The following is a 23,534-nucleotide window of genomic DNA, read 5'->3' on the forward strand; positions in this document are numbered from 1 at the left end:
GGAGAGATGGCTCAGTGGTAAGAACATTTGCTGCTCTTGGAAATACAATAAAAAATTCAAGACACGAATGAAAACAAAGTAGTTTTTAATGCACAGCTCATGCGAGCATAGAAAAGAGCCAACATGCTGACTTGGTGTAAGACAGTGTTCTTGAAACTGTCCAAACTCGAGAAATTCCTCTTCTCCTGTACGCTGAGACTTGCAGCTCTCTAACTCCTCATTACTTTGGCTCAGGACACAAAACTTCATCCAGTGAACAATTTGGGGTTTAAGAGGATCTGATCCTGGGGTCAGTGACATAACAAACTACCTATTTAACTGTCAAAGTCCTGTCTCAAGCAAGTCCCAGCAGCTAGCTGGGAGAGGGAATGGCCCAATGCCACTGCTTGCCTAGAACTCCAACAAAACCTAAGATTATCTGTCTCAGTCAGGGTTCCTATTCCTGCACAAACATCACAATCAAGAAGCAATCTGAGGAGGAAAGGGTTTATCCAGCTTACACTTCTACATTGCTGCTCATCACCAAAGGAAGTCAGGGCAGAAACTCACATAGGGCAGGAACTTGGAGGCAGGAGCTGATGCAGAGGCCATGGAGGGATACTGCTTACTGGCTTGCTTCCCCTGGCTTGCTCAACTTTCTTTCCTGTGGAACCCAGGACTGCCAGCCCAGGGGTAGCACCACCCACAATGGGCCCTTCCACTTTGATCACTAGTTGAGGAAATGCCTTATATCTGGTCTTATGGAGGCATTTCCTCAAAGGAGACTCCATTCTCTGTGAGAACTCCAGCTTGTGTTGATTTGGCATACAACACAAGGCAGTACAGCATCTGTACTGAAAATGGACCCTAACAGTGTTTCTTACACTGCTGTGGCAGAGCCGTGTGGGTGCCCAGCACCCACACAGTCCACAACTATCCATAAAGTGCACTTTCAGGGCGTCTGATAACTCCTTCTGACCCTCCTAGGCACCAGACACACATGTGGTGCACACATGTACATGGAGGTGAAACACTCATGCACATAAAAATGACTAAGTCATTTTAGTACATAGTGTATGCGGTACATAGTGCATTGATAAAAAATTTATTTCTCGCTCAGGATATGTAAAATATAAGTTTTCATAGGTGATTGCTCTCTTGATAAATTATTTGCCCCTCAAGAAAGATAAAATAACCACAGTTGAACCAGTAAAGATTAAGTTAAGTATAACTTTATAGCTCAAGAGAAAATGATACATTAACGAACTTCCTAATCAGAGTTATAAAAAAAAACCATTTGTTTTTTATACTACCATCACTGACCTTATCAATCAGAAAATATATTCTGTTTTTACAGAAGTAAAAAAAAATCTACATTTTTATGAGTTGAGAGGTCATCATTTCAGTGGGTATACTTTAATAGCAAGTGCAACAAATCATGGTGTGTGCAATTTTTGTTAACCAGTTTATTTCAAATTTCACGTGTTAGATATAATGCTAAGTACATTACATGCACTCTATCTTATGATTTTGGTTCATATACTCATGTCAGACATGTTTAACCCCTTTGGTTTATGTATGCTTACAACGAAACTGATGGAGTTGCATAAGAGAAGATGTAGACAGATACATGAACACAAAGGCTTGCATATAAATGGAGGGGATCCGTGGGTCCTAGGAGGTCCACTCCTGGAATCCCTGTTCTGAATAACCTTGGTTGTGCTTATAGAATACAATTACAATGACATGTTTGCTTCCAAACTCTAGCTTGCTGATTTTAATCAATACTTCTGAGCATAAAACTTAAAGGATAGGATTTCAGTGACCTCATTAAGTCAATATTTTACAAGAATGTATTCTTATCCTGAAGAAATAGATGGAAGAGACAATATTAAGTGGTGACTAAGGAATAATTTATATTCGTATAGAACTGGACATAACTATATGCTTGGCAGTGGAACATATGATATATTAAATAGATTTGATTAAATAAGATATTACAAATTCGTTTTCATTGAAAAGGCATAACATCATATTATAGTGATGTCAAGGAAGCAAGATTCTGAATGACATATGTATTTTGAAATACATATATTGTATGAAAAATGCCTACAAAGATATCATTGATGGATTGATGGATCCCAGAAGAAAACGTAAGAGGGGACTCTCTTGGGAACCCCAGTATTGGATGCCATTATGCGGTTTTACGGAATGTAGCTTGCTTATCAATGACCTAATAGCTAAAATCCCCATGTAAGCAAAAGCAGTATCAAGGCTTCCATGCTCTGCCTAAATCTTATCAACTCCTTTTTGAGATTCTTTCTAGAACCCAATAAGAACAAGTTGAGAGTTCAGAACACTAAGTCGGGTGTGGCTTAGTCTGAGGTAAGTGATCACCAGAGTTACTCCTCAGAGTAATCTCAGTAACTCATAACCAGGCTAACGCGTCTGGAGCTTGCCCCTCCCCCACCTCCTGGGGCGTTTCATGTTATTCCCGCTTACCTCTCAGGGGCATATTAAAACATGTATAAAAGCACATATAGTTTAATAAGTTGCTGTTGGATTTTTACTTATTCTTTCAGAATAAATTCTTTCAGCTTTGTCTATAACTATAATTATATAGGCGAATAAGTACATCACATTTTATGCAGGTTTCAATATTCTGGGCATATTGTTCTGCCCCTCCCTCTTTCCTTGACAAATAATTTATGTGTAATGTAAGAAGTATAATTATCCAAAGGGATGTGAGGAGACCAATTGTCAGTTTATGCAAACTGGTCAAGCTGTTTTTCTCTCTCTTGTAGCAGTTTTAAAATTTGTAATAACCATGACTCTGTTGTCCTTTACAATAAGTATACCATCTTGAAGTAAGAAATATTTATAAGAATATTTTCTCCTAATTACTTATGCTACATTATTCTAGATAGCATTTGATGCTTAATATCATTTTCCTATTACGACTACTGAGTATATACTGTTTATATTGTTTACTGCGTACGTAGTATGAGGTACTATGCCATACACTATAAGAGGTGCATACCTGAGCACGGGTTACGTAAGACAATGAGTAAAGCATGGTTTCTATGGAGAGAGCACGACAGTCATACATAGATGTGAGCCCCCAACAAAAGGCCTTGTACAATCCTTAAAGGGCGAGAAGGCAGTATTAGTAGCAATGGCCTCATCTTAGCTCTTGGCTAAGACAAAGAATAATTGTATCTCAAGGCACATATTATGCCCGGCTTAATGGCCTTTGTCAGTTTGAAGGTCCAGACACTCTGGTGTCTGGACAGATGCTGGGTCTCCTCTGGGAACACTGGTCTGTGTGTGTCTACATATGGGTGTAGTGATGCCCACTGATTCCAGCTGACACGAGCTTCATTATGAACTGTGTGGCAGACCCTCTCACCCTACAGTCAGTCACGTATGATCTCTGCCTCAAAGAACATCAGCAGCTACCGTGACATCCTAGCGGATGGCAAAATCCACATCTTCATGTCAAGCTAATTTGGGAAACATTTTATCATTTAGCTTCCCAGTGTGAAGGGCATTAATAATTCAGCGATTCGGGAACATCTCCATTTGTTTCTCTCACGGCGTGGTTTCGCACTGCATACAGAAGGCGCAGGGTGGAGGATTTGGAAGGTCTGAGTTCTGGATTAGCCTTATAATCTTGAGGTATGTCTTTCATACTCTCCCTCATTCTCCATTCTCTTTCTAGAACCTCGGAGGCTTCCGCAGCAGAGAACGTTTGGTGGAAGCAGTGTTATTCGTAACTATGAGTCTCAGTGTTACACCCTATGCTCACTGTCTGGGTTGTTGAATATTCTTTACTTTTAAAAATATTCTTTACTTTTTAAAAAAATATTCTTTATTTTAAAGCTTTGTTTCTATACTTTTGTGTTATAGTATAACTTAATATACATTTTTCTGGGTTGCAATGATTTTTTAAAATTCAGATTCTCCAAAAAGAAGGTTGGAGATTAAGTCTCTTGGGAGTGACCCATCTGTGAAAAAATATTTCTGTTGGATTAGATCTCTGACAGTTGCAAAATGACTTTCACTGGGAGCCATTTACTCTGTCCCTTTGGACAAAATAAATAGTTTCCTAATTGGAATTACATCATGACAAGCTCTGAAAAATGTGATGGCCATAGATTCCTCTTGGCTTAAAGAATGTTTAAGAATGACAGATTGATTGCTTTTACAAAAAGCATTTCTCTATCAACCACACTATGAGAGGATCTTTTAAAAGGAATACTTTCCTACTGTTCTTGCAGTTAAAGTGTACATATGTTTTTCAGTATGTTTGTTTGTTTGTTTGTTTGTTTATTTGCATCCGGAATGCTGCCCCTCCTGGTCCTCCCTCTTATTAGAGTTCCTCCCCAGTCCCCCTCCATTTGCCTCTGGGGCATCAGGTCTCTACACAATTAGACAGATCCTCTCCCACTGAGGCAGACAAGGCAGCTCTCAGCTACGTATGTGCTGGTGGGCCTCAGACCAGCCTGTAAAAGAACTAATCAGATGTTCTGTGTTCCTTTGAGTTGCTTCATCGTAAGTAAGTCAGAATTTCTTTAGCATGATCTCGTTTATCATGGTGTATCCTTGTTACAGAGATACAATGTCTGTCGGAGAGGAAAAATGATGGTGATCTCTCAATAGGAAGACAGTAGGGCAGGTTACAGAACATTCACTACAAGTAATTCATGGAGCAGATAAGAAGCAGGTTCATATGTAGCGATCTAGCAAACCACTCATTGCAAAGGAATAAAAAAGCACTTTGTCAAACTATATCCATAGCCTGACTCTATGTTCATGTGAGGAAGCTGGGAGAACAGTAGACGTCCCTGAAGGCTGAGGTGGGAGTGGGTGGGTGGGAGTGGGAGTATCCTCATAGAATCTAGAAATGAGAAGGGTGGTCGGGGAGAGGGGGGAAAGAGGATAACATTTGAAACATAAATACATAAAATGTGCAAGAAAAATAAAATTAAAAGAAAGAAAGAAAAGGCTATGACAGCTACATCTGGGGCTGACCTCAGGAGAGGAAAAGATTCTTAAGGCAATCTACACTCAAAGGGGATGGGGGTGTAGTTTGAACTTTTTTGCCCTTTTCTCTTTTGCATCTCTCTTCTAGACACACTTTCAAATGTGACCTTGAAAAGATTATTCTTGAGGGCTGGGTTGAAAACAGGAAGGGAAACTTTTAAGTGTTTGAGAAAGGCCTTGACAACTAAACCCACCTCTGGATAGAAGAGATGGGTGGGAGACTGAGAGGCAGAACTGAGAAAGAGGCCAGCTCTGTCACACAGCTGATGGCCAGTCCGGCACTCTTCTGCAGGTTGGTGGCTGAGCTGGGCAAGAGAGGGATCATTATCCCACACGGGCGCCACACTGAAACTCTGCTGGGAGAGCGCTAACAAGGGCACGCTTAGAGCATCCCTGCCCAAGCAGAGGTCTGTATCTGTGCAGGCAGCAGTTACCGCTCTGGCTCCCTACTTATGTGTCCCGACCTGTGGGACCTGGCAAAAGCAGTGTCATGTCGCTAACAGTCCCTCGGGCTTTTCTCTGTAGCTTAGTGGCCTAAAGGCGATGGCGCCATGACATCAGCCTCTTCCTCGGGGGACTGGCAAACAGCTCTCTGGCTGGTTCCGCATTAGCCAGAATGCCTTCCTTTACTTGCTTGCCAGCAGTCTGCAAAGGTCCTTCTGAAAAATCTTTGGTTTCTGTTTTCACTAAGCCCAATATAAACTTGAGTCTGAACACACGTGGAGTCGGCTTTAAACACAGTGTCGTCACTGCCCAAAAGCAGCCACCGGGAACGTCATTGCCTCATCCTTGGACTCCTTCCAAGCCCCTGGCTTTACCCTCTAATTTGTATAACCAACTGCTCAACACAGGATAAGCAGTGTCACACAGTAGACACTCATTTCATGAGGGACCGCTCTTTTTATTTGTTTACCAAGAAACAGATGTTTAAACATCTGCTTAAGTACTGGGATTTTCCCCCAGCAGATTGAACCTTTCCTTCCAGCGATATAACCAGGAAAACCAATATTTACCAAAATATAATCAAATTGTATTTGGAAAAGAGGAATTCTGTAAAATACCTTTTTATGATGTCTCTAAGACAGAGAATAAAATGTCAACAAAGGCTTGCACATATCTAGTAGGAAATATCTTTGGCTGTTCGAATTTTTAAAGCTCGCTAGCACACCGTGACCTTGAATCTTTTTTTCATTGTGTGGATGTGTGATATAGAAAGCTAAAAATATTTTGTTAAAATCGACTGGAAAAGTATAAATATTCTTGAGAGCTGAACTGGTGTGTCAGAGAAGATACAAAATCCATCCCCTCCCTTATATCATCTAGTTAAAAAATTGACAACGTCCCTGCTTCTAAAGTTTTTACATACTGCGTCAACATTTCTGACGAGCTGCATATGGCTGAATGTGTACACAAAGGCCGAAGCCCTGCTGTTTGCTTCTGTAATACAATATAAAAGCAAATTGGCTTATACAATTAACTTAATTCGGTTACATCCCAAGCTGTCTTATTTTGAGTTTGAGTGATTTCTGTCTAGTGTCACTTGGAAGAAAATATAATTCTGTCTTTTAGCAGAAAATAATTGGTAGATTCTGTGGCCAAACGGCTTCTCTGGAGAAGGAATTTTGAAACTGCCACTGGAGACCTGTGTCATTTTGTAACTGAGATGGCAGTTTTGTTTTGTTCTTACAGGAACTGGGGGAAACTTAGCTAGCTGTCCCTCTGCTGATCTGAATAATCGGTTTTAACCGAACTGTTTAGTTGCTCCCACACCTTGTGGAGCAGTTTGGGAATGGAAAACTACATCCAGTTCAGTCTGGCATCTTTTTTGGTCCTGGTTTGTTCAAGTTTCTTCACATGCCCCAGCAAGTAAACACACAGACACAAGACCAGAATGAAATGACAGAGACATTTTAATCAACTCTAAAGAAAAGCTATCTTGATGCCTACCTGGTTATTTGAGGGGTGGTGGTCACGTGTCTTTATTGCTTCCTCTGTGCAGATAGACCAGCGACCGTGTCTTTTAGCGTTCCTAGAGTGAGCAGCATCACTTACTGTGGATTTCAGTCTTACCGATCTAAGATTAGACAGATGCACAGTCTAGACAGACTTTTCCTACCCAGAAGCTTGACCTTGAAGCCATTCAATTATTTTTTTCAGAAATCATACATAGAAGAACAGATTCAACTGACATGACTATTTAGTACTCCTAAGGGAAGCCTAAAAGAGTAGCAGTCACACATGTGTGAATATTTGATGTGTGTAGTCTGCATACAACTGCCTTACCCTGGGGAGAGCCTGCAGCAGGGAGAGCTTTACCCTTGACCCCTCTGCTTTATTCTTAGGAACTGCAAAGTCACCCTAACCCGCATCTCACGCTTATGATCTGCAAAGCCTGAGATGTTCAGGCAATGCGGATGTCCACCTGTCTATCTGCTTCTTAGGTGGATTCTGTGGAGCAGAACTCAGGGTTGAATTTTCTATGACTTTTGGTTCTACCTTCTCTAGACTCTCCTGTAACAGGCACACAGGTACATCTGTCCATCAGTAAGTGGACACACACCAAGCGATTCTCCATTGTTTAGTGACGAAATGCACAATAGCGAGCTACAGAAGGGAGACATTTTCTTATTTAAATTTCACTGGAGAATGTGGTTTTCCCAGAAACACTGCATACTTCTCACCCTGCTCTAAAGAAAATTCCTGAGATTCTTCACTTTCCATATTTGATTTAGATGGAGGAAATAAGAAACCTCCTTGGTGGTCTAACCTCCTTGGTGGTCTAAGCAGCTTAGATCATATCTATGAAAAAAAATTAGTGAATCGTTTAAACTTTGCTTTGTCTCTAAAACCATTGTCTGTCTTGATCAAGCTTCGAGCACTTAGATGATATCTTGGTTTTAAAAGATTTTTGTTGCAACCCTGAGCAAATTTGGTTGATTTAATTTTTTTTCTTTTTAGAAAAACAAGATGTCTCCTTTTGCTTCAGTCCCCATTAACCGTATATGAAATCTAAAAACATAATTTTCAGCTGGTCTAAGACAACTGTAGACATTTTTCTGACTATGTGTAATCAGTAGCACTAACACAGCTCCTGACTTTCCATGTAGTTTCCATTGGTACACGAAGAAGGAGAAATGATGATGTTTTGCTTTGTCTGAACAGAGTTATTCCTTCACTCTGTTCCCTAAACCCTTCTGCTAGAGCGAGCTGGTACTTCTGGGAAGACAGAACCGCCCTCAGACGTACGCACCCATCTGTTCTCTGCAAACATGCCTTGTTTTTCTTCATATGCAGTTGATAAGTGCTGAGATAATCACTGAAAGTGTATAGGTCAGGTAGGTCTCCAATCCAGTAAGGGAGACTTCAAGATTAAACACGTATTGGCAAGAAAACCTACAGAAATGGACTTGCTGCAACAGAGTTGCTTCCTGCTTCCTGCTTCCTGTTGGCCCACAATCCTCTGCTGGATCTATATTCTGAATCCCTTTAAAACATTGTTTGTGTTTGGTAGACATTAAAAAGCATGCTTGTGTATTCTTTGCTCTGTGGATCTAAGACCACACATGTACAGAATTCTTGAATGCTTCCGTGAAGGGGGTCAGGCAACTGCTAGTCTTCTCGTTTCACTTGGTCTTCTGGAAAATGCAGCCAACATTTCAGAGAAGCTACCACAGTAGCATTACACAGGCAGCATCTGGGAGCAGGGATGAAGAGAGACTGATAATAGTTAGGTGCTTCTCTTTTCTTGCCACTTCATTTCTTTCTCTGGCTGTTTCAACTTTAGGCTTAATGGGGACAGTGTGTGAATCCTGACACTGACTTCTTCCTCACATTTTGTTTTGAATAGAATTGTATGTTTGTGTCAAATTTCCCATATTAGGGGCTTATCATGTCAATACTGAGACTATAAATTTAAACAGGCATTGACTGAGTGGAAAGTATTTATGCAATCTGTTAATTTATTTTTTTGTCCTCTCCTACAGGGGAGGAACCCAGAGTTCTGGGAAGTTAGGTGATTTCCGGTGGTTGCACAACCTGTAAGGAAACTGGGAGAATAAATTTTCCCTCTTCCCTGTGATGCAGGATAGTGAATGTGCCTGTTTACTCCAATATACAGATCACTGTGGCTGTTTAAAAACAGTTCTGGAGGCATTTAGTATACACAGCATATTTTAAGGGCTTCAAATTTATTCAGATGCCTTAATACATCTTGAATGTTTTTATGTCATGACAAAAGAGTGTGTGTGGGTGTGTGGGTGTGTGAAGCTTTCCATATTTTTCTGCAATCTTAACATTCCCTGAGTCATGAGAATATGGCTTAGCTTTATACTTAAGACTTCTATAGCTCTGTAAGTAGATGTGCACAGAAGACTCAAGGGGTTCACATAACCCATTGATTTCATGTGGCTATTAAAGCAGGATCTAATTAGGAAAAATCCAGAACAGGAATTGTAAACTCCTAACAAAAATCTCTAACAAAAACCAAACCAAAACAAATGTTTTCAGTCTTGAAACTAAAATTTCTTTAGTTTTTACTTATTTGTGTCGACTTTAAACTTGTATAAAGAGTCAAGCTGCAGGAGCCCTGCGGTCCAGACTGCGCCCAGATCTGAACAGACCTGGTCAAACAGCTCCCTACATACAAATCCTGGGGGAGGGACAGCTAGACCTTCAGAGGGGCAGACATGCCTGGGAAACCAGAGGAGACTAATCTCTGCCCGCATTTCTGACTCTAGAGGAAAACATCTAGTGCCTTCTGGGCCCCCGGTGCACAGGGACCTAGGAGAAGTAGGGGCAGGCCCTTCTGGTTCCCATCCACAGGGACAGCTGAAAGCCAGTGGACAGGAACAACTACACGTCTGAGAGCAGAACACTCTGTTCCCAGAAATGGCTGAAAGAAAACAGGAAAACAGGTCTACAGCACTCCTGACACACAGGCCTATAGGAAGGTAAAACCACTGTCAGAAATAGCAAAACAAGTGACACCAGAGACAACCTATGGCGAGAGGCAAGCGCAAGAACCCAAGAAACAGAAACCAAGACTACATGGCATCATCAGAGCCCAATTCTCCCAACAAAGCAAACACTGAATATCCAAATACACCAGAAAAGCAAGATCTAGTTTCAAAATCACATTTTATCATGATGATGGAGGACTTTAAGAAAGACATAAAGAACTCCTTTAGAGAAATACAGGAAAACATAAATAAACAAGTAGAAGCCTATAGAGAGGAATCACAAAAATCCCTGAAAGAATTCCAGGAAAATACAATCAAACGGGTGAAGGAATTAAAAATGGAAATAGAAGCAATAAAGAAAGCACAAAGGGAGACAACCCTGGATATAGAAAACAAAAGGAAGAGACAAGGAGCCATAGATACAAGCATCACCAACAGAATACAAGAGATAGAGGAGAGAATTTCAGGAGCAGAAGATTCCATAGAAATCATTGACTCAACTGTCAAAGATAATGGAAAATGGAAAAAGCTACTGGTCCAAAACATACAGGAAATCCAGGACTCAATGAGAAGATCAAACCTAAGGATAATAGGTATAGAAGAGAGTGAAGACTCCCAGCTCAAAGGAACAGTAAATATCTTCAACAAAATCATAGAATAAAACTTCCCTAACCTAAAGAAAGAGATGCCCATAAACATACAAGAAGCCTACAGAACTCCAAATAGATTGGACTCCTCCCGTCACATAATAGTCAAAACACCAAATGCACAAAACAAAGAAAGATTAAAAGCAGTAAGGGAAAAAGGTCAAGAAATATAAAGGCAGACCTATCAGAATTACACCAGACTTCTCACCAGAGACTATGAAAGCCAGAAGACACTGGACAGATGTCATACAGACCCTAAGAGAACACAAATGCCAGCCCAGGTTACTGTATCCAGAAGCACTCTCAAATAACAGAGATGGAGAAACCAAGATATTCCATGACAAAACAAAAATTATACAATATCTGTCTACAAATCCAGCCCTACAAAGGATAATAAATGGTAAAGCCCAACACAAGGAGGCAAGCTACACCCTAGAAAAAGCAAGAAGCTAATCACTTTGCAACAAAACAAAGCGAAGACAAGTACACAAACATAATCTCACCTCCAAATACAAAGATAAGAGGAAGCAACAATCACTATTCTGAAATATCTCTCAACATCAATGGACTCAATTCCCTAATAAAAAGACACAGATTAACAAACTGGATATGCAATGAGAATCCAACATTTTGGTGCCTACAGGACACACACCTCACGGACAAAGACAGACATTACCTCAGAGTAAAAGGCTGGAAAACAACTTTCCAAGCAAATGGTCTGAAGAAGCAAGCTGGAGTAGCCATTCTAATATTGAATAAAATCGATTTTCAACCAAAAGTCATCAGAAAAGATAAGGAAGGACACTTCATATTCATCAAAGGAAAAATCCACCAAGATGAACTCTCAATCCTAAATATCTATACTCCAAATACAAGGGCCCCTACATACATAAAAGAAAGCTTACTAAAGCTCAAAGCACACATTGCACCTAACACAATAATAGTAGGAGATTTCAACACCCCACTCTCATCAATGGACAGAACACGGAAACAGAAATAAACAGAGACATGGACAGACTAAGAGAAGTCATGAACCAAATGGACTTAACAGATATTTATAGAACATTCTATCCTAAAACAAAAGGATATACCTTCTTCTCACCACTTCATGGTACTTTCTCCAAAACTGACCATATAATTGGTCATAAAACAGGCCTCAACAGATACAGAAAGATAGAAAGAATCCCATGCATCCTATCAGACCACCACGGGCTAAAGTATTCAATAAAAATAAGGGAAGAACGCCCACATATACATGGAATGCTCTATTCAATGATAATGGGGTCAAGGAATAAAGAAAGAAAGAAATTAAAGACTTCTTAGAATTTAATGAAAATGAAGGTACAACATACCCAAACTTATGGGACACAATGAAAGCTGTGCTAAGAGAAAAACTCATAGCTCTGAGTGCCTACAGAAAGAAACAGGAGAGAGCATATGTCAGCAGCTTGACAGCACATCTAAAAGCTCTAGAACAAAAAGAAGCAAATACACCCAGGAGGAGTAGAAGGCAGGAAATAATCAAACTCAGAGCTGAAATCAACCAGGTAGAAACAAAAAGGACTATACAAATAATCAACAGAACCAAAAGCTGGTTCTTTGAGAAAATAAACAAGATAGATAAACCCTTAGCCAGACTAACCAGAGGACACAGAGAGTGTGTCCAAATTAACAAAATCAGAAATGAAAAGGGAGACATAACTACAGATTCAGAGGAAATTCAAAAAATCATCAGATCCTATTACAAAAGCCTATATTTAACAAAACTTGAAAATCTGCAGGAAATGGACAATTTCCTAGACAGATACCAGGTACGAAGTTAAATCAGAAACAGATAAACCATTTAAACAACCTCATAAGTCCTAAAGAAATAGAAGCAGTCATTAACAGTCTCCCAACCAAAAAGAGCCCAGGTCCAGACAGGTTTAGTGCATAATTCTATCAGACCTTCATAGAAGACCTCATACCAATACTGTCCAAACTATTCCACAAATTGAAACAGATGGAGCACTACCGAATTCCTTCTATGAAGCCACAATTACTCTTATACCTAAACCACACAAAGACCCAACAAAGAAAGAGAACTTCAGACCAATTTCCCTTATGAATATTGACACAAAAATACTCAATAAAATTCTTGCAAACCGAATCCAAGAACACATCAAAACAATCATCCATCATGATCAAGTAGGCTTCATCCCGTTATGCAGGGATGGTTTAATATATGGAAAACCATCAATGTAATCCACTATATAAACAAACTGAAAGATAAAAACCACATGATCATTTCACTAGATTCTAAGAAAGCATTTGGCAATTTCAACACCCCTTTATGATAAAAGTCCTGGAAAGAATAGGAATTCAAGGCCCATACCTAAACATAGTAAAAGCCATATACAGCAAACCAGTTGCTAACATTAAACTAAATGGAGATGAACCTGAAGCAATCCCACTAAAATCAGGGACTAGACAAGGCTGCCCACTCTCTCCCTACTTATTCAATATAGTTCTTGAAGTTCTAGCCAGAGCAATCAGACAGTGAAAGGAGATCAAACAGATACAGATCAGAAAAGAAGAGGTCAAAATATCACTATTTGCAGATGACATGATAGTATATTTAAGTGATCCCAAAAGTTCCACCAGAGAACTACTAAAGCTGATAAACAACTTCAGCAAAGTGGCTGGGTATAAAATTAACTCAAATAAATCAGTTGCCTTCCTCTATACAAAAGAGAAACAAGCCGAGAAAGAAATTAGGGAAATGACACCCTTCATAATAGACCCAAATAATATAAAGTACCTTGGTGTGACTTTAACCAAGCAAGTAAAAGATATGTACAATAAGAACTTCAAGACACTGAGGAAAGAAATTGAAGAAGACCTCAGAAGATGGAAAGATCTCCCATGCTTATGGATTGACAGGATTAATTTAGTAAAAATGGCCATTTTACCAAAGGCGATCTACAGATTCAATGCAATCCCTATCAAAATTCCAATCCAATTGTTCATAGAGTCAGAAAGAACAATTTGCAAGTTCATCTGGAATAACAAAAAACCCAGGATAGCTAAAACTATCCTAAACAAGCAAAGGACTTCTGGGGGAATCACTATCCCTGAACTCAAGCAGTATTACACATCAATAGTGATAAAAACTGCATGGTATTGGTACAGAGACAGGCAGATAGACCAATGGAATAGAATTGAAGACCCAGAAATGAACCCACACACCTATGGTCACTTGATTTTTGACAAAGGAGCCAAAACCATCCAATGGAAAAAAGAGCATTTTCAGCAAATGGTGCTGGTTCAACTGGAGGTCAGCATGTAAAAGAATGCAGATCGATCCATGCTTATCACCCTGTACAAAGCTTAAGTCCAAGTGGATCAAGGATCTCCACATCAAACCAGATACACTCAAACTAATAGAAGAAAAAGTGGGGAAGCATCTCGAACACATGGGCACTGGAGAAAACTTCCTGTACAAAACATCAATGGCTTATGCTCTAAGATCAAGAATTGACAAATGGGATCTCATAAAGCTACAAAGCTTCTGTAAGGCAAAGGACACTGTGGTTAGGACAAAACAGCAACCAACAGATTGGGAAAAGATCTTTACGAATCTTACAACAGATAGAGGCCTTATATCCAAAATATACAAAGAACTCAGGAAGTTGCACTGCAGGAAGACAAATAACCCAATTAATAAATAGGGTTCAGAGCTAAACGAAGAATGCACAACTGAGGAATATCGAATGGCTGAGAAGCACCTAAAGAAATGTTCAACATCTTTAGTCATAAGGGAAATGCAAATCAAAACAACCCTGAGATTCCACCTCACACCAGTCAGAATGGCTAAGATCAAAAACTCCGGCAACAGCAGATGCTGGCGAGGACGGGGAGAAAGAGGAACACTCCTCCATTGTTGGTGGGATTGCAGACTGGTACAACCATTCTGGAAATCAGTCTGGAGGTTCCTCAGAAAATTGGACATTGCACTATCTGAGGACCCAGCTATACCATTCTTGGACTTATACCCAAAAGATGCTCCAACATATAACAAGGACACATGCTCCACTATGTTCATAGCAGCCTTATTTATAATAGCCAGAAGCTGGAAAGAACCCAGATGCCCTTCAACAGAGGAACGGATACAGAAACTGTGGTACATCTACACAATGAAATACTACTCAGCTATCAAAAACAATGACTCTATGAAATTCATGGGCAAATGGATGGAACTGGAAAATATCATCCTGAGTGAGGTAACCCAATCACAGAAAAAACACACATGGTCTGCACTCATTGATAAGTGGATATTAGCTCAAATGTTCAAATTACCCTAGATGCACAGAACACATGAAACTCAAGAAGGATGACCAAAATGTGAATGCTTCACTCCTTCTTTAAAAGGGGAACAAGAATACCCTTAGGAGGGGATAGGGAGGCAAAGTTTAGAACAGAGACTGAAGGAACGCCCATTCAGAGCCTGCCCCACAGGTGGCCCATACATATACAGCCACCCAATTAGATAAGATGGATGAAGCAAAGAAGTGCAGGCTGACAGGAACTGGATGTATATCTCTCCTGAGAGACACTGCCGGGATATGACACATACATAGGTGAATGCCAGCAGCTAACCACTGAACTGAGAACGGGGCCCCCGTTGAAGGAATCAGAGAAAGGACTGAAAGAGCTGAAGGGGCTTGAGACCCCATATGAACAACAATGCCAAGCAACCAGAGCTTCCAGGGACTAAGCCACTACCTAAAGACTATACATGGACTGACCCTGGACTCTGACCTCATAGGTAGCAATGAATATCCTAGTAAGAGCACCAGTGGAAGGGGAAGCCCTGGGTCCTGCCAAGGCTGAACCCCCAGTGAATGGGATTGTTGGAGGGAGGGTGGCAATGGGGGGAGGTTGGGGAGGGGAACACCCATAAAGAAGGGGAGGGGGAGGGGTTGGGGTATGTTGGTCTGGAAATCGGAAAAGGGAATAACATTTGAAATGTAAATAAGAAATACTCAATTTAATAAAGATGGAAAAAATAGCTAAGATCATTTTGCTAAAGGTCAGGCAACCAAAGTAGCAGCTCCTTATATTGTTAACTTTGGTGTGTGGAGGAAAATATCACTCTCTCATGGTGAACTACTACACTTACAAATAGTGAAGGACATGTTTACAAAATGTTCATAAGTATGCCAATGAAATAGACACATATCCATTTATACCTGTTTGTGTGATTTATTGTTTGGAAAAGGACTGGATTTCAAGTTGTATATTTTCAATAGGTCTTACCGCATTAATGTACAACACTATAATGATACTGTCCTTAGTTTTTCTGTGAATTGAAAGTCTGACACTATAATATATATGCCAAAATACAATGAGGATGGAGAACACCAACTAAATGTTCATATGATTGGCTCACACTAATTGTTGCTATTATCTGTATTTTAACAATGATCCATTAATAAAACAATATATACATTAGAAAAAAGACTAAAACCATACCAAACTTGGTGAAAATAAATGTGTACTCACACAGAAAAAAAAAAGACAAAAACAAAAAACAAAACAAAACAAAAAAACCAAAAAGAAATCTTGTACAAAGTTTCCACTAGGAGTGCCTAATTGATCACAATCCCTGAGTAAATTATTATGCTTTATACACTACCCCCTTATGAAGAGATTAAACTTTGTGCATCTCTGCTAAGCGATAAAGACACATTGAATGTGCTAATACTATGGTGTCTCTGGGAGGCTTAAGTAACATTTAGGGCATGGGCCTAGAAGGGCTGGCGGAAACCATGGTCTCATTGGAATTAACACATCCCCACCTACCCATTCTCTCGCACAGTACAAGTCTATTTGTTGCCTTATAAAGTGGCTGCTCAGACGCCTGTACCGTCTTGGCCTGGCAGCAGGATCCTTCTCTGCATGGCATCCCCAGCCTCCTTGGTCTCTTCACTTGCCTCCATCTCAGCATGACCAGCCCACAGCCCACCTGGGTTTTTGTGCAGTAGGCTGATGAACAGGTCTTTTAAGGGTAGTGTGGTCCTGATGTAGATGTATGCATACATTATCTTGCTACTTGAAAAAGTCTTTGCAGATGTGATGAAGACAATGAACTGGAGCCCAATGGTATCACGAGGATCTCTGTATGAGGTAGGCATGAGGAATGGTCAGAAAAAGATTGGCAACGGGACCCATAGAATTCAAATAGAAAGTCCATGAAAAATGGAGAGAATACTCAGAAACTAAGAGTGGTTGCTTGAATGAGAATGACCCCCGTAGGCTCACATATACTTGAATGCTTACTCAGTAGAAGGTGGAATGGTTTGGGAAGGATTAGGAGGTGTGCTTTGTTAGAAGTATGTCAGTGTGGGAGGGTTCTTAGGGTTCAAAAGTCCACACCATTCCCAGTCTCTTGATCTCCGCCTCATGCTTGTGGATCAGATGTGAGCTCTCAGCTCCTGTGCCAGTGGCCTGGTGCTGGAGTGACTGCTGCCATGCTCCCCACCATGATGGGAGTGGACTCTAACCCTCTACGATTGTAAGCGAGCCCTCAGTTAAATGCTTTCTTTTATAAGCTGCCTTTTCATGGTGTCTCTTCACAGCAATAGAACAGTGACTAAGACACTGAGTAAGGTGGGAAGCTTTGATAATCTAAAAAAGGGAAGAAGATATTCTCTGAACCCTCAAGGAAAAAGGAGATCTACAGGCACACCGGTTTGCTTATTTCTAACTTCCTGAACTGTAAGATAACAATAGCTATGTATTTATCTCCACCTCTATCTTTATATATCCATATCTCCATCTCTGTCTTTATACACTACATATCCCTATCCCTCTATATATCTATATCCCTTAGAATATATTTTTGAAGACAGACATGTTTTGAACATGACTTTGAATCCAAGGTCATAGAATATGAATCATAGGTCAGCCCTAGAGATTAAGACAGTGTATAAATAACTACTGTCCAAGTACTACACTGTATTTCAGTCATGCAACTCTATTGTCTCATAGTTCTGAGGGCTAGCCCTTGAGATTCAGGTGCTCCTAGATTTATGTTCTTCTGAGGCTTCTTTCCTTTGCTTGGAGTTGGCATTTTCCCTTGATTGGTCTTATGGTTTTCAGTTTGTGCCTTCATCCTATTTTCCTCTTACTAGAATAACAGTTGAATAGGATCAGAAGTCATTCTATTGAACTTTAAGTCAGCTGGCTCTCTAAAGACTTTTAATAAGACATATTTCAAGACCCTTAGAGTTTAGATTTCAGTATATGAATCTATACTGGGTGGTGGGGGGGGGATGTTCAGCTTACAACACAAACCAAGCTTCTGTTTTAAGATAATTCAAAGAATGAGATATCCCAGATAATTGTTAGTAACAGAATTTACTTAAAAAACCAAGCAGCCAGGGGCTGGTGACACGGCTGATTGGGTAAGAACCCTTTCCACCAAGTCCTATGACTTAGATTTCATCCTTTGGACCCCACTTGGTAGAGGAGAGAACCAACTTCTGCTGGTTGTTTTCTGAGCCCCATGTATATGCACACACACAAATAAATGAATAAACAAACAAATACTTGTTTAAAAAAAAAAAGCAAGTGATGACTGACAAGGTTCATAGACACCTCACATCAGATTGCTACCCTTCAAGGAGCAATATGGTTTAAAGGACTTGAAATAATAAACATAGCAGAAGCTCCATGTCTTCCCCTTCATGAGCTGGGTGACGAGATGCTGTGGTGGGATTTCACCATGCTATTTCCAGGCTGCATGAAGCCAGCAGCTAAGGACTGAGCCTTCTGATGAATCTGACCTTTCGGAGTAACCAAATTATTGCAGGGAACTTCAATGTGCTTTCAGGAGCTGTCTCATCCAGGTTTATAGTTGCATCTTAGCCAAGACAAAAAATAAATAAATAAAATAAATGTTCACTATTCCCTAAAAGACTGTATTTCAATAGAAAGAACATGATATATGTTTAACATGTTAGGTAAGCAAACTATGTTATATGTTATATGCTAAATTCCTCAGGGTCTTAATTATTCCAAAGGAACGGGTCTAATCAACAGAGATGAGCTCTGATCTGGTTAGAAGAACAGATAATATTCACACGAACCTTTCATTCCCCTACCAATGACAATAAAAATGCTGGGAATTTATGAGAGCTGTTGATTTGGTCAACCTCATTTGGCACACCCATTGTTAAAGTGCTATAGATGCAAAGACGTAGACAAGAGGTTGAGAGCCATGATCTGAAAAGATAAAACACACACGTCACGTGAGGAAAGACATAACATACACTTCAGATGATGGACCCATTACGCTTGGTGAGATATTGTATAAGAAACTAGGTAATGGATTTGAGCTCCTTTAAAACTTTGGGCACAGAAAAAATTGTGATGAGATTTCAACTTTAGGCTATTCCTTTGTTTGTGTAATTGCTAATCATATGACTTTCACATTTTTGGCTACCCTCTTATCATATCAGACAAATTGCACTACTATAGAATTCGGAACATAATTTAGTTCTCAAGTCCAAAATAACACTGCTAGAGGTGGAAAATGAATGTTTTCATATGAAGAAATAAAATGGGAGATTGGGGGGATGCCCAGTACTGACAGTTAAAATGCTGCTTTTTCTAACTTAGTATTGTTTCAATTGTAGGGTAATTGAACTCAATTGTCTAAAGAGTATTTATTTGCTTGCAACATGTGAATTTATTTAATGATAGTGCACAGTTTTTTTAAGCAGGAATTACTGAATTTTTCTTACAATGTCGGTTCACTTCAAACCATAGTTTTTCAGATTGGCCAATGTTGGGTTTTAACAAAGGCCTCCCAGTCAGTCACAAACAGGAACCAATTATTCCCTACAACTGTTTGTATTGATGGTGCTGGCTGTTAATGTGGAGCAAGCCTAGCAACGTGCTTCTTAGCAGCACACTTTCTGTAGTCAAGGTGATGTTGCTGTGTTAAGAAGAGATGGGGAGATTCCAAAGGTGCAGAGAAGATACTTCAGAGATCCAACTGACGGCCCCTTTAATCGAACCTACAGCAATTTTAGTCACAAACTGAAAGACGGAAGTAGAAACGTTCTTTCTGATAGAAAAGATGCCCAAACGTGGACACAAGACACGTTACACACACAGGACGAGTCATTCAGAGTCACGAGACACAAATACATAGGTTTTAGGTATAGAGAGGCAATTCAAGGATTTTACATCAGAGAGACTTCCAAAAGGGATCTTAAGTGAAGTTCAAAGAAAGTTTGAAGGACAAATTTTCTTCTTTTCTTAACCATATCTGCTTTTAGGTAAAGCAAGGTAGTGTCATCAATAGCAACTCAAGACAGAGAAAGTTTGCCTTGGGCCTTTTCTAGTTACCATGGTTTTATAATTATACGTCTTGTTGCCTCCTCTGAGCACCTGCAATTTATTTCTCTTGACTCCCTACCCGGAAGGAACCGCAGCATCTTTCCTTTCGTTGACCCCTGCTGATCACTTCCTCTTGGCTGCGTCCCTCTTTAGAACATTCCTCCCAGTGCCTTCCTCTTCAGAGTGTGTAAGTAGGTGCTCTGCTTCTGACTTCCGGTTTCCGGTTTCCAGCTTCCGGCTTCTGGTGGAGAAGCTCAAGCTGTAGCTTAAGATTTCTCAGTACTAATGAAATCAGTTTCTTCATGTCTGAAATTAATCGGTGTGCTCAGACTTTTCATTATTTTTGGAAGAGTGAGACAATGCAGTCTCATTACATACTGGGATCCATATGCTATAAAAGGCCTTTATGAATAGAAAGTTTTAGTATTTGATAGCTGCTACTACATATTTTTAAAATGATCTTTTTCTCTTGATTTTGAAAATAATTCAGGTATTTTTCTTAATTATCTATCTGGCTGCGTTGGCATACCACTGGAGACATACAGATATCACAAGCTACCCAGAAGAATAGAGTAAGCTGGGGTTGGGGATTTAGCTCAGCAGTATGGCGCTTGCCTAGCGAGCGCAAGGCCCTGGGTTCGGTCCCCAGCCCCGAAAAAAAGAAAAAAAAAAAAAGAATAGAGTAAGCTTCAAAATTTAAAGCAAATCTATGTTTGTTCAAGTCATCTTAATAATATTTTATAAATTGTTTACAACACTGCGGCTTCAGCTAAGGAGTAGCTAAGCAACGCTAAACTAACTTATAAACTGTCACACTAAATTCTATATAATAAAATTTCTATTATTTATGTACATATGATAAATATAAGCTTCATTCACTTCTAAATAGTATCATCGATTCGTCTGTTGTAGCTTAGAAATGTTCTCGTTGATAGAAATTTTAAATTGAGGAAATACTTTTGCTGTCATTCAGATCTTTGGCTTGTAATGAAACCCATCTGTATTGGCTATCTCTTCACTCTAATGTTTTTCCCAAAATCGGGAGCCATTCTAGCTACCAATCAGTAAAATATGGGGGAAGCAAATATCCTTGTTGGCATTTTTAAGTGAAATTCAATGCTATAGCAACAGATTGCCTGCATAGATGGAGTGCATGCTGTGCCCATGTTGCTTCCAGCCTCTCACTGTTGAGTCGAAGCCAAGTTGCTACCCAGCCTCCTCTCTGCTGCTCCCTTTCTGACACAGGTGCTGGCTGAAGATAATCTGTCTAGCTTCAGGGGGCCGAACCTGAAATGTATCTTTGGCTTCACAATCCAAAGACTAAAAGCTTGAAAAATATAGAATGTTTAACCAAGTTTGGCTGTTTATTAAAAAACACGTAGGTGACTTGCACCTATGCTGCAAAAGGAGGAAATCAGACATAAGCTACGTAAAACTCAGATGATTGAAGATTAACCTCACTTTTATCTCTACACGATGCGTGCCTATTTCAAAACTTCTGAAATTTGTATCTGAAAAATCTTGTAAGTATTCTCCAGCTTCCCTGTGAGTAAGCAAAATAAGATTGAACTGGGATAAGAGGCACACATTCAATTACGCAATTACTTGCTTCCTGGCCCTGCAAACTTAGCTAAATGTAATTTGTTTTTGGTCAGCCTAACTTGTAGAGAAAAGAACTATCATGCTTGTACTTGGCATGGTCAATTTGGATATTATCTGGCATTCAGTCAAATGTTCTTCTGAAAAATCTCTGAAGTCTCATTCTTTATTTAGCCTGCTTTCTCTAAAATGTGAAGATGTATGTTGCCTAATTTCAACCAGATTTCATTTGTTTTCTACATAATGTATGATTCAGTCTTCAGAATTCCCTAATTTTCTAGATCAGGCCTGCTTGATGCCATTTCCTTTCATTTGTTTCTTCTGTGAAGAAAATGTTCAGCTTATCTTCTTCAGAGAAGGAGATGAAGAGACCAGGAGAGAGAGGCGGACGGGAGGATCTAAACGCTTAAGAAAAAGGGACTTAGAATCCCAAACTAAAGTCATCTCCATAAACTTTAAAAGCTAAAATCTGTGTATGTAGCTTGTCATAATTCTGAACCAAATTTGTGATCCACAGAAAATGAAAATTAAGATATTCAGTTAATTCTGCCTTCCATTGAAAGTAAATTTTGTCAACTACTTTTCTCATCAAAACGTTTTAGAGCTAAACCGACAACAAAATTTCATCTCCAGAAATGTGATTAGTTTCCTAAAAGAACATCAATCTATTTAGAGAACAGATTTGGCATTTCTAAGTATGTGTCTACACCAGCCCCCCCCCAACCCCCCACTGTAGGCAGAATGATGTCGTGAAAAGGATATGAGCTGGAATTAGAGGAACTGGGCATGACTCCCAGGTGACCCTAGCAGCTATGTGACCTTGGGTAGGTCCTCTAATCTGTCCTAGGCCTCTTTTTCTTACCTGTCAAATAAAACATAAGTGATAAAGAAACCTTTCAGGTTTGGTGTATGAGTCCCATGAATAATATGTGTGAGCTTGCTTTGTTGATTGTGAAGCATTACACAGAGTCTAGTTATTTTGTTCCAGATGAATTTGAACTAGACTATACTTAACAAACATATGACTCTTCACACCCACAGTGATCCTGGTTTTATTTAATTAACTAACACATTGTCAATGTGTCTTGGTTTTTCTCTTTGAAAAATGGTAAAATGTTTTTAAATTATTCAATCTAGAAAAAAAGTAGCCTCTTTAAAAGACCCTCCCTCACTTGAAGCATGTGACTCTGTCCTCAAATCTTACCATATTTTAGGACCACTGCCCTCCTTCAGAGAAGCCCCTTTATCCTTGATTTCTGTAAGAGAGGACATTGAGAGTCTCCAAGTGTGGGAACCATGTGTGAACTCAGTGCCAGGGTTCTGCTTTGCTTGGAGGTATCCCCGGGCGTGTTTTATTTTCTTTGGATTGAACTTTTAGGTCCAAGTAGCATTTTAATATATGCTATTCATGTTTGTGATAATGTTATTAACCTTTGTGCTAATGTTATACAATCCAACTTTCAGTATTTATCATAACCCTGAATAACCCATGATAAATTATTCAAGGAGTCCAGCTACCTGCAACAAAAGGCACATCGAGGCACTGTTCCAATGACAGTGGCACTGCCAGGAATCACAGATGTGAATGATTACTTCTGTCTGGGAAACAGGGAAGGCTTCACAGAGCTGATATTTAAGTCAGTTCTTTGGATAAACCTTCTAGAGGATGAGATGTTGGGAAGGGCATTTGTGAAAGAATAGCAGCTGTGGAGAAAACGGTGTTGTAACTTACCATTGCTATAATCAACAATGGCCTCCTCCTTCTTATATGTGTGTCTGTGGGGTGGGGCATAGCAAATCATGGGCAGAAGTCAACTATATTTATATACAATAAATATATTATGTAATAAATCATATAGTACAATCTTGTGTTAAAATGTTTTAAAGCTAAGTAGAAACAGTTAGTGAGTGAACA

The 23,534-nt window shown here is 39.7% G+C and overlaps 2 long non-coding RNA genes across 2 annotated transcripts in view; one reads left to right on the forward strand and one right to left on the reverse strand.

Moving 5' to 3' along the window:
• Nucleotides 1–23,534, forward strand: part of LOC148001113 (uncharacterized) — a 62,491-nt gene that overhangs the window by 21,286 nt on the left and 17,671 nt on the right. The window lies entirely within an intron of this gene.
• On the reverse strand, nucleotides 15,860–20,223 carry LOC102550034 (uncharacterized). Its single transcript, XR_015639044.1, has 3 exons — nucleotides 20,100–20,223; nucleotides 18,763–18,898; nucleotides 15,860–18,536 (listed from the first exon to the last, which is right to left on the reverse strand). It is a non-coding gene; the product is annotated as an uncharacterized LOC102550034 (long non-coding RNA).

The sequence above is a fragment of the Rattus norvegicus genome, chromosome 15 (assembly GCF_021556685.1).
Source record: "Rattus norvegicus strain SHRSP/BbbUtx chromosome 15, alternate assembly SHRSP_T2T, whole genome shotgun sequence".
NCBI lineage: Eukaryota > Metazoa > Chordata > Mammalia > Rodentia > Muridae > Rattus > Rattus norvegicus.